General features: G+C 38.2%; 1 protein-coding gene and 1 pseudogene across 7 annotated transcripts in view; both read left to right on the forward strand.

Moving 5' to 3' along the window:
- Positions 1 to 12,871, forward strand: part of ZIC3 (Zic family member 3) — a 421,061-nt gene that overhangs the window by 94,237 nt on the left and 313,953 nt on the right. The window lies entirely within an intron of this gene.
- Positions 945 to 6,495, forward strand: LOC100444233 (zinc finger FYVE domain-containing protein 9-like; annotated as a pseudogene).

Below are 12,871 nucleotides of genomic sequence, written 5' to 3' on the forward strand. Positions count from 1 at the left end.
TATGTGGCTTAAGGGTTAATTGATAAATCAGACACCAAGGAACTGTACCTATGGCTACCCACTACCAAAATAACATCAAAATGGGCAGATAAGTTGCTCCAAAATTAGGTTAACTTAGTTGTTTTCACTTTCTCCTCACATACCCTTTGCTCCCATTAAATCAGTTGATCCTCAGATACACCTTGTGCTTTTGTAACTTAGTGTCTTTCCTCATGCTGTTCTCTCTTCCTAGAATTACATATATCCAAATCCCAACCCATTCTTCCAAATTAGCTCAGATGTCACATCCTCTATGAAGTGCCTCTGATCCCCTCACAGAAGGAGTGTTTTGTGTCTCTCCATCCCCATCTTTCTTGCATTAGCAATCTTATAGAATTTTATTTTTATAGTTCTTGAGGCCCCTCTCACTTTCCACCTTGAAATTTTGTTTTTAATTCATTTGTTTTACGTCTTATATTGGTCTCTAAGTTTCTTGCAGTCAAAACCTATTTTCACTCAGCTTTGGGTAGATCTCAAATACCAAGCACAGTGCTTTGAATGTAAACGTCACTCAGAAACATCTGTTCAGATTTGAGTGCTTACCATGTGCCAGATACTAGACCTGCAGGGTGACTGAAACAGTTTCTTCTCTCCAGGTACTCATGGGAAACAGACATATTAACAGACTTTCAATATGATCTAGTAAGTAATAAGGTAGAGTCATGAACAGAGTGTATGGAAACCTAGAGTAGAGACTTGACCAAGGAGAAGGCCTAGACTGAAAGATGGGCAGTCTTGGTCAGAAAATGGAATGTATGAATCTATGACTTCAAGGTGAAGCAATTTTGGAAGGTGACAATATCCAGGATGTGACCCTGAGAACTGTGCAGGCGAAGGAATGTGAGTATAGGATGTGAGATAGCTCTTCCAACTGGCCAGTGGTGCCAGGAATTGAGGTACAGAGGATGCCGGTAAGCCAGATGCCAGAGTCCTCAGTGAATGAAGGAAAATGTCCAAAAGAGAGGTAGATGATCATCCTGGGAAGGAGTAAAAGATGGCATCTGCAGATGGTGTGAAATTCATGGGCAGTGAGGCTTTTCATGAAGCTGGAGCAATGGCCTGGTAAGGGCAATGGGAAGGCAGGAGGGTGCTGGTTCCCTATGCTACCTGACCTTATCCATCCCAGAATTTGATGTTTAGACCTCAAACAGCTTTAATTGGAGAGAGCTGCATGGTGAGGCTCATTGTCTTTGTAGAGAGCCAAGTCTTCTTCATTAGGGCAGGAAACAGGTGTTCTGTGAAAACACTGAGGGTATAGAGGTGCTTATTTACAAGTTGAATCACCATAGATGTGGATACAATGGGAGAGCTGAATGTGGACTAGTCCACCTTTATCATTTTAAATTTGAATACTCTGAGGCCCAGTGAAAAGAAGTAACTTTTTTCCTCAGGCTTCCATAACTAAATTTAATTTCCTTTTTCCTAGCAGTTATTTTGGTGCATAGATTTCTTAAGCACAGATGCTTGAAGCACATGAGTGGTCTATAAAGACCTCCAAGGTAGGTTGTGGGCTATTTCATAGTGTAGCATTTCTAACATGATAATCCTATGAAAGCATACAAATATGATGTTTTGACATTAAGAACCTGCATATGAAATTCAATAAACATATGTCAGTAATCATTGATATTTATCACAGTAGCATGTTCTTCCTATACATTTATGGATAATTTCTTTCCCCAGCTCCCCAGCCCAAATACAACAGTGAGTCTTTTGACTGTATGGTCCTTGAAACTTCCACCCACACCACTCTGCTAAAACGGTTCTCACTAAGGTCACCAATGACAATCAAGTCACCAAGTCTAACAAATAATTTTCAGTCCTCATCTTATTCAATCCCTCAGTAGCATTTGATACAGACAATCTTCCCTTCCTTCTTGAAGTACATTTTGCCCTTGCCTTTTATGAAACTACAGTCCCCTTGTTTTATTTGCCCACTTTTGTATTGCTCCTTTGCAGATTTATCCTCCTTTACTTGGTTATTAAGCATTGAAGTTCACCAGGGCACTGTTCTAGATACTTTTATCATCCCACTCCGTATTCTTTCTCTGAATGATTTAATCTATTCCCATGGCTTGCAATGTCTTTATGCTCAGTGTGTCTCCGGAGCATAAATAAAGATTTGTATCTCCAACCCATGTTTCTCCTATGAACCTTAAACCCTTATGTCCAACTCAACATCTCCACTGGGATATCTCAAGGGCATCTGAAATTGAACTGGCCCGAGTGTGAACTTAGATTGCTTCTCTCAAACTTGCTCCTCCTCCAGTGGTTTGTATCAGAGTGCCAAAATAGCTACTTACAGTTGTGTAAGCTAGGAATTTGAGTCATCCTCAATACTTTCCTTCCTCTCAACTTCCACATCAAATCCATCAACATGTCCTGTTGATTTTACCTTGAAAATACCTCTCAAATTCATCCACTTATCTCCATCTTTATTAGTAGCACCTTCAGTCAAGCTAGTGCAGTAGACTTTCTTTGGTAACAGCTTTACTGAGATTTAATTCAGGTATTATAAAACACAGCCATTTAAGTTGTACAATTCAATGGTTTTTAGTATAATCATACCTCATTTTATTTGCTTCACTGCATTTCATTTTGTAGATGTTGCATTTTTAAAAATAAATTGAGGTTTTGTGGAAATCCTGCATCGAGCAAGTCTATCAGCAATATTTTTCCCACAGCATGTGCTCATTTTGTGTCTCTGTGTTACATTTTGGTAATTATCACAACAGGCCGGGTGCAGTGGCTCATGCCTGTAATTCCAGCACTTTGGAAGGCCGTGGCGGGTGGATCACTTGAGGTCAGGAGTTCGGGACCAGCCTGACCAACATGGTGAAACCCCTTTTCTACTAAAAATACAAAAATTAGCCGGGCATGGTGGGAGGCGCCTGTAATCCCAGCTACTTGGGAGGCAGAGGCAGGAGAATCACTTGAACTCGGGAGGCAGAAGCTTCAGTAAGCTGAGATCACACCGCTGCACTCCAGCCTGGGTGACAGAGTGAGACTCCATCTCAAAAAAAAAAATTATAACAACACTTCATACTTTTTTATTATTGTTATATCTGTTGTGATGATCTGTGGTCAGTGATCTTTGAAGTTACTATTGTAATTGTTTTGGGGCACCATAAACGGTGCCCATATAGGACAACAAACTTAACTGATAAATGTTGTAGGTGTTCTGACTGCTCCACCAACTGGTCATTCTCCCCTCTCTATCCATCTCCTCAGGGACTCCGTATTCTCTGAGACAGAACAATATTGAAATTAGCCCAATTAATGACCCTACAATTGCCTCTAAGTGTTCAAGTTAAAGGGAAGAGTCTCAAGTCTCTCACTTTAAATCAAAATCTAAAAATGATTAAGCTTAGTGAGGAAGGCATGTTGAAAGCCAAAATAGGCCAAAAGCTAGGCTTCTTGCATTAGCCAAATTGTGGATGCAAAGGAAAAGTTTTTGAAGGAAATTAAAAGTGCTACTCCCATGAACACACAAATAATAAGAAAGCAAAACAGCCTTATTGCTGATATAAAGAAAGTTTTAGTGGTCTGAATAGAAGATCAAACCAGCCACAACACTCCCTTAACCTAAAGCCTAATCCAGGCCAAGGCCCTAACTCTCTTCAATTCTATGAAGTCTGAGAGAAGTGAGGAAGCTGCAGAAGAAAAGATGGAAGCCAGCAGAGGTCGCTTCACGAAGTTTAAGGAAAGAAGCCATGTCCATAACATAAAAGTACAAAGTAAGCAACAAATGCTGATGTAGAAGCTGCAGCAAGTTATCCAGAAGATCTATCTAAGATCACTGAGGAAGGTGACTACACTAAACGACAGATTTTCAATATAGATGGAACAGCCTTATATAAAAAGATGTCATCTAAGTCTTTCATAACTAGAGAGTAGAAGTCAATGCCTGGTTTCAAAGCTTCAAAAGACAGGCTGACTCTTTTGTTAGGAACTAATGCAGCTGGTGACTTTAAGTTGAAGCCAATGCTCACTTAACATTTCAAAAAGTCTAGAGCCCTTAAGAATCAGTTAAATCAACTCTACCTGTACTGTAAAATGGAACAATAAAGCATGGATGACAGCACATTTGTTTACAGCATGGTTTACTGATTATTTTAAGTCCACTGTTGAGATCTACTACTTAGAAAAAGCCAAGATTCCTTTCAAAATATTGTTGTTCATTGACAATATACCCAAGAGCTCTGATAGAGATGTACAAGAAGATGAATATTGTTTTCCTGCCTGCTAACACAACATCCATTCTGCAGCCCATGGATCAAGGAGATATTTTGACTTTCAAGTCTTAAGAAATATATTTTATAAGGCTATATGTAGCTAGTATAGAGTGTGATTCCTGTGATTAATCTGGGTAAAGTAAATGAAAAACCGCTGGTTTTCCTTATTCACCATTCTAGATGCCATTAAGTAAATTTGTGATTCATGGGAGGAAGTTAAAATATTACATTAACAGGAGTAGTGAAGTAGCTGATTCCAATCATTATGGATGACTGAGAGGGTCAAGAAGTCAGTGGAGGAAGTAACTTGAGATGTGGTGGAAATAGCAAAAGAGAAGTTGCTGATGCAGCCAAATTAACAATGAATGGAACTTCCTCTGAAGGATCCCTGGCTGTGTCATACAACCCAGTCAAGCTAGTAACTACTAGTCCTCTACCAGCAGAGATGGATATTCCTGTATTCTCTGGCAGTATAACTCAGGTCAGAAGTCCTGTTGGAAGTGCAATGAGCCTTATTCCTGAAGATGGCCTTCCTCCTATTCTCATCTCCACTGATGTAAAAGGAGACTATGCTGTGGAAGAGAAACCATCACAGATTTATTTCAGAAATGCAGCAGTTGGAGGACAGTGGCCCTGACCCACTTGTATTTGTTTTAAATGCAAATTTGTTGTCAATGTTTAAAACTGTAAATTATATGAACAGGAGGTGCTGGTGTTTTACAACCAAGGGAATGCATGCCGTGGGTCAGTCTGAGATAGTCATTCTTCTACAGTGTCTACTGGATGGAAAGTGTTTGCCAAAGGATATCTTTAATCACGTTGTGCAACTTTATCGGGATCTCTGGCAGGGAATGTCGTGGGCAACTTGGGACATTCCTTCTTCAGTCAAAGTCTCCTCAGCAGTAAAAAACATGGTGGATTTTTATATGTGACATCTACCTACCAGTCACTGCAAGACCTAGTACTCCCAACCCCACCTTACTTGTTTGGGATTCTTATCCAGAAATGGGAAAGTCCTTGGGCTAAAGTGTTTCCTATCCATCTGATGTTGAGACTTGGAGCTGAATATTGACTTTATCCATGCCCACTATTCAGTGTGAGATTTCGGAAGCCATTATTTGGAGAGACGGGGCATACCATCATGAATCTTCTTGCAGACTTCAGAAATTACCATTATACCTTGCCAGTAGTTCAAGGTTTGGTGGTTGATATGGAAGTTTGGAAAACCAGCATAAAAATTCCCAGCAACAGATAAAATGAGATGATGAAAGCCATGAACAAGTCCAATGAGCATGTCCTGGCAGGAGATGCCTGCTTCAATGAAAAGGCAGACTCTCGTGTGTGTGCAGAATGACGATGGAAGCTATCAGACCCAGGCTATCAGTATTCACAGTCAGCCCAGAAAAGTGACTGGTGCCAGTTTCTTTGTGTTCAGTGGTACTCTGAAATCCTCTTCTGGGTACCTTGCCAAATCCAATATTGTGAAAGATGGCGTTATGGTCCAGATCACTGCAGAGAACATGGATTCCTTGAGGCAGGCACTGTGAGAGATGAAGGACTTCACCATCATCTGTGGGAAGGCGCACGCAGAGGATCCCCAGGAGCACATCCACATCCAATGGGTGGATGATGACAAGAACATTAGCAAGGGCATCGTAAGTTCTATAGATGGGAAGTCCATTGAGACTATAACAAATGTGAAGATATTCCATGGATCAGAATGTAAAGCAAATGGAAAAGTCGTCAGATGGACAGAGGTGTTTTTCCCAGAAAATCCTGACCAGCACAATTGCCTCAGTGATCCTGCAGATCACAGTAGATTGACTGAGCATGTTACCAAGGCTTTTTGTCTTGTTCTCTGTCCTCACCTGAAGCTTCTGAAGGAAGATGGAATGACCAAACTGGGACTACGTGTGACACTTGATTCAGATCAGGTCAGCTATCAAGAAGGGAGAAATGGCCAGCCCCTTCCCTCACAGTACATGAATGATCTGGACAGCACCTTGGTGCCGGTGATCCATGGAGGGGCCTGCCAGCTCAGTGAGGGCTCTGTCGTCGTGGAACTCATTGTTATTTTTAAAAGTTGCCACGGCCGCCTCAACCATCAGCAACGAGCATCCTGATCAGTCAGCTGCCATTAACATTGAGGCAAGACCCTCCACTAGCAAAAAGATTATAACTCCCTGGAAGATATTGGTTTTTCTTTGCCTGGCTTATTTCACTTAGCATAATATACTTCAGGTTCATCCATGTTATCACAAATGACAGAGTTTCCTTATTTTGTAAGGCTTTGTGTGTGTGTGTGTGTGTGTGTGTGTAAAATCTCACATTTTCTCAATCTATTCATCTGTTGACAGACATTTAGGTTAATTCCATAGCTTGGCTATTGTAAATAATGCTGAAATAAGCATGAAAGTGCAGATATCCCATCAACGTACTGATTTCATTTCCTTTAGATTATGCCAAGTAGTGGAATTGCTGAATCGTATTGTAGTTCTATTTTTAATTTTTTGAGAAACCTTCATACTATTTTCCATAATGGCTCTACTAATTTACATTCCTATCAAAGTGTTCAAGGGTTCCCTTTTCTCTACATTCTCACCAATACTTATCTTTTGTCTTTTTAATAGAAGCCATTCTAACAGGTGTGAAGTGATATATCACTGTGGTTTTAATTTACATTTTCCTGATGATTAGTTATGTTGAGCTTTATTTTTTTCATATACCTGTTGGCCATTTTTATATCTTCTTTTGAGAAATGTCTATTTGGGTCCTTTGCCCTACTTTCAATTTGGTTGTTTTCTTGCTATTGAGTTTTTTGAGTTTCCTATAAATTTTGGATATAAACCCCTTATCAGGTATATGGTTTGCAAATTTTTCTTCCATTTTGTAGATTGCCACTTTACTCTTTTGGTTGTTTCCTTTCTGAACAGAAGCTTTTTAGTTTGATGCAGTCCCATTTGTCTATTTTTGCTTTTGTTGTCTATGCTTTTTGGGTGATATAAAAAAATGCCAAAACCAGCACCAAGAAGCTTTTTCTCTGTTTTCTTCAAGTAGTTTTACGGGTTCAGACCTTAACCTTTACGTCTTTAATTCATTTTGACTTGGTTTTTGTATGTGATGAGATATAAGGGTCCAATTTCATTCTTCTGCATGTGGATATCCAGCTTTCCCAACACCACTTATTGAAGAGACTCTCTCTATCCCATTGTGTGTTCTTGGCACCTTTGTTGAAGACCAACTGACTGTAAATGTGAGGATTGATTTCTGAGCTATCTATTCTACTCCTTTGGTCTATTTGCCTGTTTTTATGCCAGTACCATTCTATTTTGATTACTATAGCTTTTCAGTATATTTTGGAATCAGGTAGTGTGATGCCTCTGGCTTTGCTCTTTTTGTTTGCAATTGCTTTGGGTATTCGGGGGTTTTTTTGCGGTTTCATATGAATTTTAGGATTTTTTTTCTATTTCTTCGAAAAATATTATTTGAATTTTGCTGGAGATTGCATTGAATATGTAGGTTGCTTTGGGCACTATGGACACTTTAGCAATATTAATTCTTCTGAATCACATATGTGGAATATCTCTCCATTTATTTGTGTTTTCTTCTATTTCTTTCATCAGTATTTTTATAGTTTTCAGGAGACAGAACTTTCACCTTGTTTCTTAAATTTATTTCTAAGTTTTTTTATGCTTTTGTAAATGGGGTTATTTTCTTATTTTTCAGATATTTGTTGTTAGTGTATGGAAACACTACTGATTTTTGTATGTTGATTTTGTATCTAGCAATTTTACTGAATTTTTAAATTTGTTCTAATAGTCTTTAGGTTTTCTGTATGTAAGGGTGTATTATCTGCAAACCAAGAGAATTGTACTTCTTCCTTTTCAATTTGGATGCCTTTTCTTTTTCTTTCTTTCTTTCTTTTTTTTTTTTTTTGGCCTAATTGCTCTGGTGAGGACTTCCTATATTATATTGAATAGAATTGTTAAGAGTGGGCATCCTTGTCTTGTTCCTGATCTTGGAGGAAAAGCGTTCAGCTTTTCTTTCTTTCTTCATTTCTTTCTTTCTTTCTTTCTTTTTCTTTCTTTCTTTCCCTTTTTCTTTCTTTCTCTCTCCCTCCCTTCCTTCCTTCCTTCCTTCTTTCCTTCTTTCATTCCTTCCTTCCTTTTTTTGATGGAGTTTTGCTCTTGTCGCCCAGGATGGAGTGTAATGGCATGATCTTGGCTCACTGCAACCTCTGCCTCCTGAGTTCAAGTGATTCTCCTGCCTAGCCTTTCAAGTAGCTGGAATTACAGGCATGTGCCATCATGCCCGGTTAATTTTGTATTTTTGGTAGAGACGGGGTTTCACCATTTTTCCCAGGCTGATCTCGAACTCCTGACCTCAGGTGATCCACCCACCTTGGCCTCCCAAAGTGCTGGAATTACAGGCGTGAGCCATTGTGCCTGGCCACTTTCAGCTTTTCATGGTTAAGTATGATGTTAGCTGTGAAGACTAAAATCCTTAAGATATCATTGAAGTCTCTTAATAGTATTAATTAATCAATTACACACCTAAATGTAAAGTTTCAACTTTGACAAGTGGTACAATAAAATACAGTCACATATGGACCATATATATTGTGGTGGTTTCATAAGATGATAATGAAGCTGAAAAATTCCTGTAGTCTAGTGATATCTTAGCTGTCATATTGTCATAGCACAATGCATTACATTTTTTATATTTAGAAATGTTTAGATACACAAATACCATTGTGTTACAACTGCCTACAGTATTCAGTGTGGTAACATGATGTACAAGTTTGTAGCCTAGGAGTCACACCATATACCATCTAGGTTTGCCTAAGGGCACTCTGTGATGTTCACACAATGACAAAAACTGCCTAATGATGCACTTTTCAGAAGGTACCCCTGTACTTAAGCAATGCATGACTGTATATTATGAGAGTCTGAAAGTCTGTAACAGATCAGTTTGACCCAGCCACAGGTCTCCTGCATGAGCTGTTTCTTTACCAGTAGGGAATGTATCTATTTTGTTCACTACTGGATCCTCAGTTAAAACATTTTTTTTTTTTTTAGCTAGATCAAGACTCTAGATTCTAGTTTGCCTCTAAGCTTAATGTGTTGTGAAGAACAAGGAAATTAACACTAGTTAGTTATAATACATTATGCAAAAGTAAACTGCTAAAAGCTAAGACAGTCCACGTCTAACCATTGAGTCATAGGCATCTTGTAAAAGAATAAGTACTACAACCTAAGTCACAATAACAAAACTTTGTCAAGGAAAAAAATCATTTCCATATGTCATCCACATCTTAGGCACTTGAAGTCAAATGTTAAAAATAAACACGCATACCAGACTTCCAATTAAAGTATTTGGATTGGCTCTTGTTTAAGACTTGCATGAGAGGCATTCCTTTATTCTGGGACTCACTGAACCTTTCATGGTCAAACATATCTAGTAAATACACTCTACACTTTGCTTTCTAACAGTCTGACACATTTTATGATGTCTTAGATGGTCAGTTTTAGTTGTTTTTTGTAACTGCTGCTATTTACATGCACAAAAATAAAAATACAGACCAGCCATATTTTGCTTAGTATTTAATGTAGACATATTTTTACTCTTTACGTTAAGGAGTATAGATATATATATATACACACACACACACACATATACATATATACACACACATATATACACACACATACACACACACCTATATATGTATCTGAAGATATGTGTATGTATATGTGTATGTGTGTGTGTGTATGTATATATATATATATCTGAAGACATTTGATATGGAATGCAAGAGAGAGTATTTAGAGACCTGTAGACTGTATTAACTGAGTATAACCACAACATCTTTAAAAAGGAATATTTCCCCAGAAAACTCTGAAATCATAAAGGAAAGGATAACAACAACATTTACTTACTTAGGAAAATCTTTGTACAGTTTAAGCTTTCCGAAACTTGTATGCTTTTGGCTAGGCTCCGGATCATGTTTGGAAGGTTATTTTTGTTTTGTTTTCTTGGAACTTATTGGCTTTCCCTGGTTAGGTCTTCTGGATATAGTTCTCAGACACTTCACAGAGAACTAGATGAACAGCCATGTTGAGCATATAAGATATGAGAGAACAGATTTATGAGAACAGAGTTTCACAACAAGACAAAATACTTAAGGATCATAATACTCTACTTCATAGGTTAGTTGAGCTTTTCTTTTACACATACAATTCCCAGTGAGAAAATATTGCAAAATATCCTGGTGAAGAAAAAATTTTATAAGTCAATAATTTCTGAGCAGAAAAATTGATTCCAATGCTACTCATTTTAATTTTACTGTTTTAGACAGCATAAGGCAAGAAAGAGTAGAAAATGAACTTTTCCCTGACAATTTAAAAATAGTTGATCATGAAACTGAATTGTTATTCATTTGAAATAACTGAATATAAAACTGGATTTTTAAATTCCCGAATAACAAACATGTAACATGAAATATCTTTAAATTTCAAGTTAGAGTACATCTGGAAACTCAACATGTAGAAGACAAATGCCTTCTTTTTTGTCCAGAAGTTATTTACTACCTTTTGTTTTAAAGAGCCAGAGAAGCCTTTAGAGACATTTTCATTAGCCAATCAGGAAATTTGGACTTGGAGAGTTTAATAACAAGTCATAGATCACAAAGCTAGTTATTGGCAGACTTCGAATTTGAACTCATGTCTCTTCACTATCATTTTGCCTCCTTGAGACAGGATTCTATCATGGGTAAGAATAATGTGTACACATAGACATATATTCTTAAAACATATATTCTCTATTTCTTTTATGATTTTAAAAGTAATCATTATAAAAATATTCAAACAACAGCCAGTGCAGAAAGCAGAGTGAATTTCGGCCTTTCATTCCAGTCAAAGGATAAGCATTTCACATAGGTAAAAAGGAAGACAAGTCAGCTTAGTGTAGCTTAGAGCTTAAAGCTGAGAAAAGTCTAATTTTTTGAACTTATTCTTCTTTCCCATATCATAGGAAAGCATTCATTCAAAGTCTGTCATTACTGCAGGCCCAAATTTAGAAAGTTATGACTGTGATATTGCTGCTCTTGAAGGAAGATATCTCACAGAGCAGTTTTGCAAAATGTTGTGAAATTGAGTGCTATGGAAACAGGACAGCACCCGATTCCCCTTTGGAACACATGAGGTAATCATTTGAATTATACCTTTGCGAAGTCATGTTAGAATGCATTTTTTTAGATCGCTGTTTGAAATGGTGATTAACATGACCCTTTTGGGGAGATTTGATCTGCTTGTCAGCTGCCTGGAAACACAACAGGCTGTAAAAGAGGGTTTATTATCAAGTAATATAACTGAAAAGGCATGGTGCATGCAAAAAGAGGAAGATAGATTTTGTTCTCAGATATTTATTAATCGAGATGGCATTTGCAGTGGCAAATCCCATTTCCCCTTTCACATTCCCTCTGGCTGGCATGTGATGATAGTATTAGAGCTGATGCCACTTGGCTGATCGTGCATTGCTGATCACCATTCAAGGCAACCGGAAGAGACAAAAGAAAAAGCCTATCAGTCCCCAGAGTACTAATGTGAAGAGAAAATTGCTCATTTGAAACGTTTTAAAATTTCATTTCATTTCTAAACAGTAACAAATTGTATTACTCTCTTTTATTGTTATATGTTGTTAGATGGGATGCAGGCCATTATTTATGAACCACTTGCAAAGCTGCTCCTCCCATCTCTCCACCTCTCCTCCCACTGCTAGCTTCCAGTTCCCATCCTAAGTACCACACTATCTTATTTAGTATTCTTCCCTTTGTTCTACTCTGTGCTTCTAGTTTAAATATGATAGAATTATGTGAGATTAATCATATTTGTAACATCAGGTGCCACAAAAAAAGAGAAAAGAAACAAAAATCCTTATTTGTAAACACCTTTTGCATTCTGTGGGTTCCTCGTGGTTTTACTAAACACTTCATTGCTTCATGTTTAGAATTCACTTGACTTCATTTAGAATTCATTGCTTTATATAATAAGGTGCTATATAAAAGATGCAATTAGACATTTTTCCCATTACTAATTTCACTGTTTAAAGAGAGATAAAACACATGGAAGGATGTGAGTTTATGGACATCGTCAGGACAGACTCTGGACCCACTTCCTCATTGATTGGCGTTTCTGATTAAGAATCATAAAAGTTCTACATCTTTTTTTTTTTTTTTTTTTGAGACAGAGTTTCGCACTTGTTGCCCAGGCTGGAGTGCAATGGCATGATCTCTGCTCACAGCAACCTCCACCTCCCAGGTTCAAGCCATTCTCCTGCCTCAGCCTCCGGAGTAGCTGGAATTACAGGCATGCGCCACCACGCCCAGCTAATTTTGTATTTTAGTAGACACGGGGTTTCTCCATGTTGGTCAGGCTGGTCTGGAACTCTGGACCTCAGGTGATCTGCCTGCCTCGGCTTCCCAAAGTGCTGGGATTACAGGCGTGAGCCACTGTGCCCGGCTGAAGTACTACGTCTTAAGAAAGTCCTGGAAAGGTCTCTAATTGCTGTGAGGACTCAATAAGTTCATGAGAAAATGA

Source organism: Pongo abelii, chromosome X, assembly GCF_028885655.2.
Source record: "Pongo abelii isolate AG06213 chromosome X, NHGRI_mPonAbe1-v2.0_pri, whole genome shotgun sequence".
NCBI lineage: Eukaryota > Metazoa > Chordata > Mammalia > Primates > Hominidae > Pongo > Pongo abelii.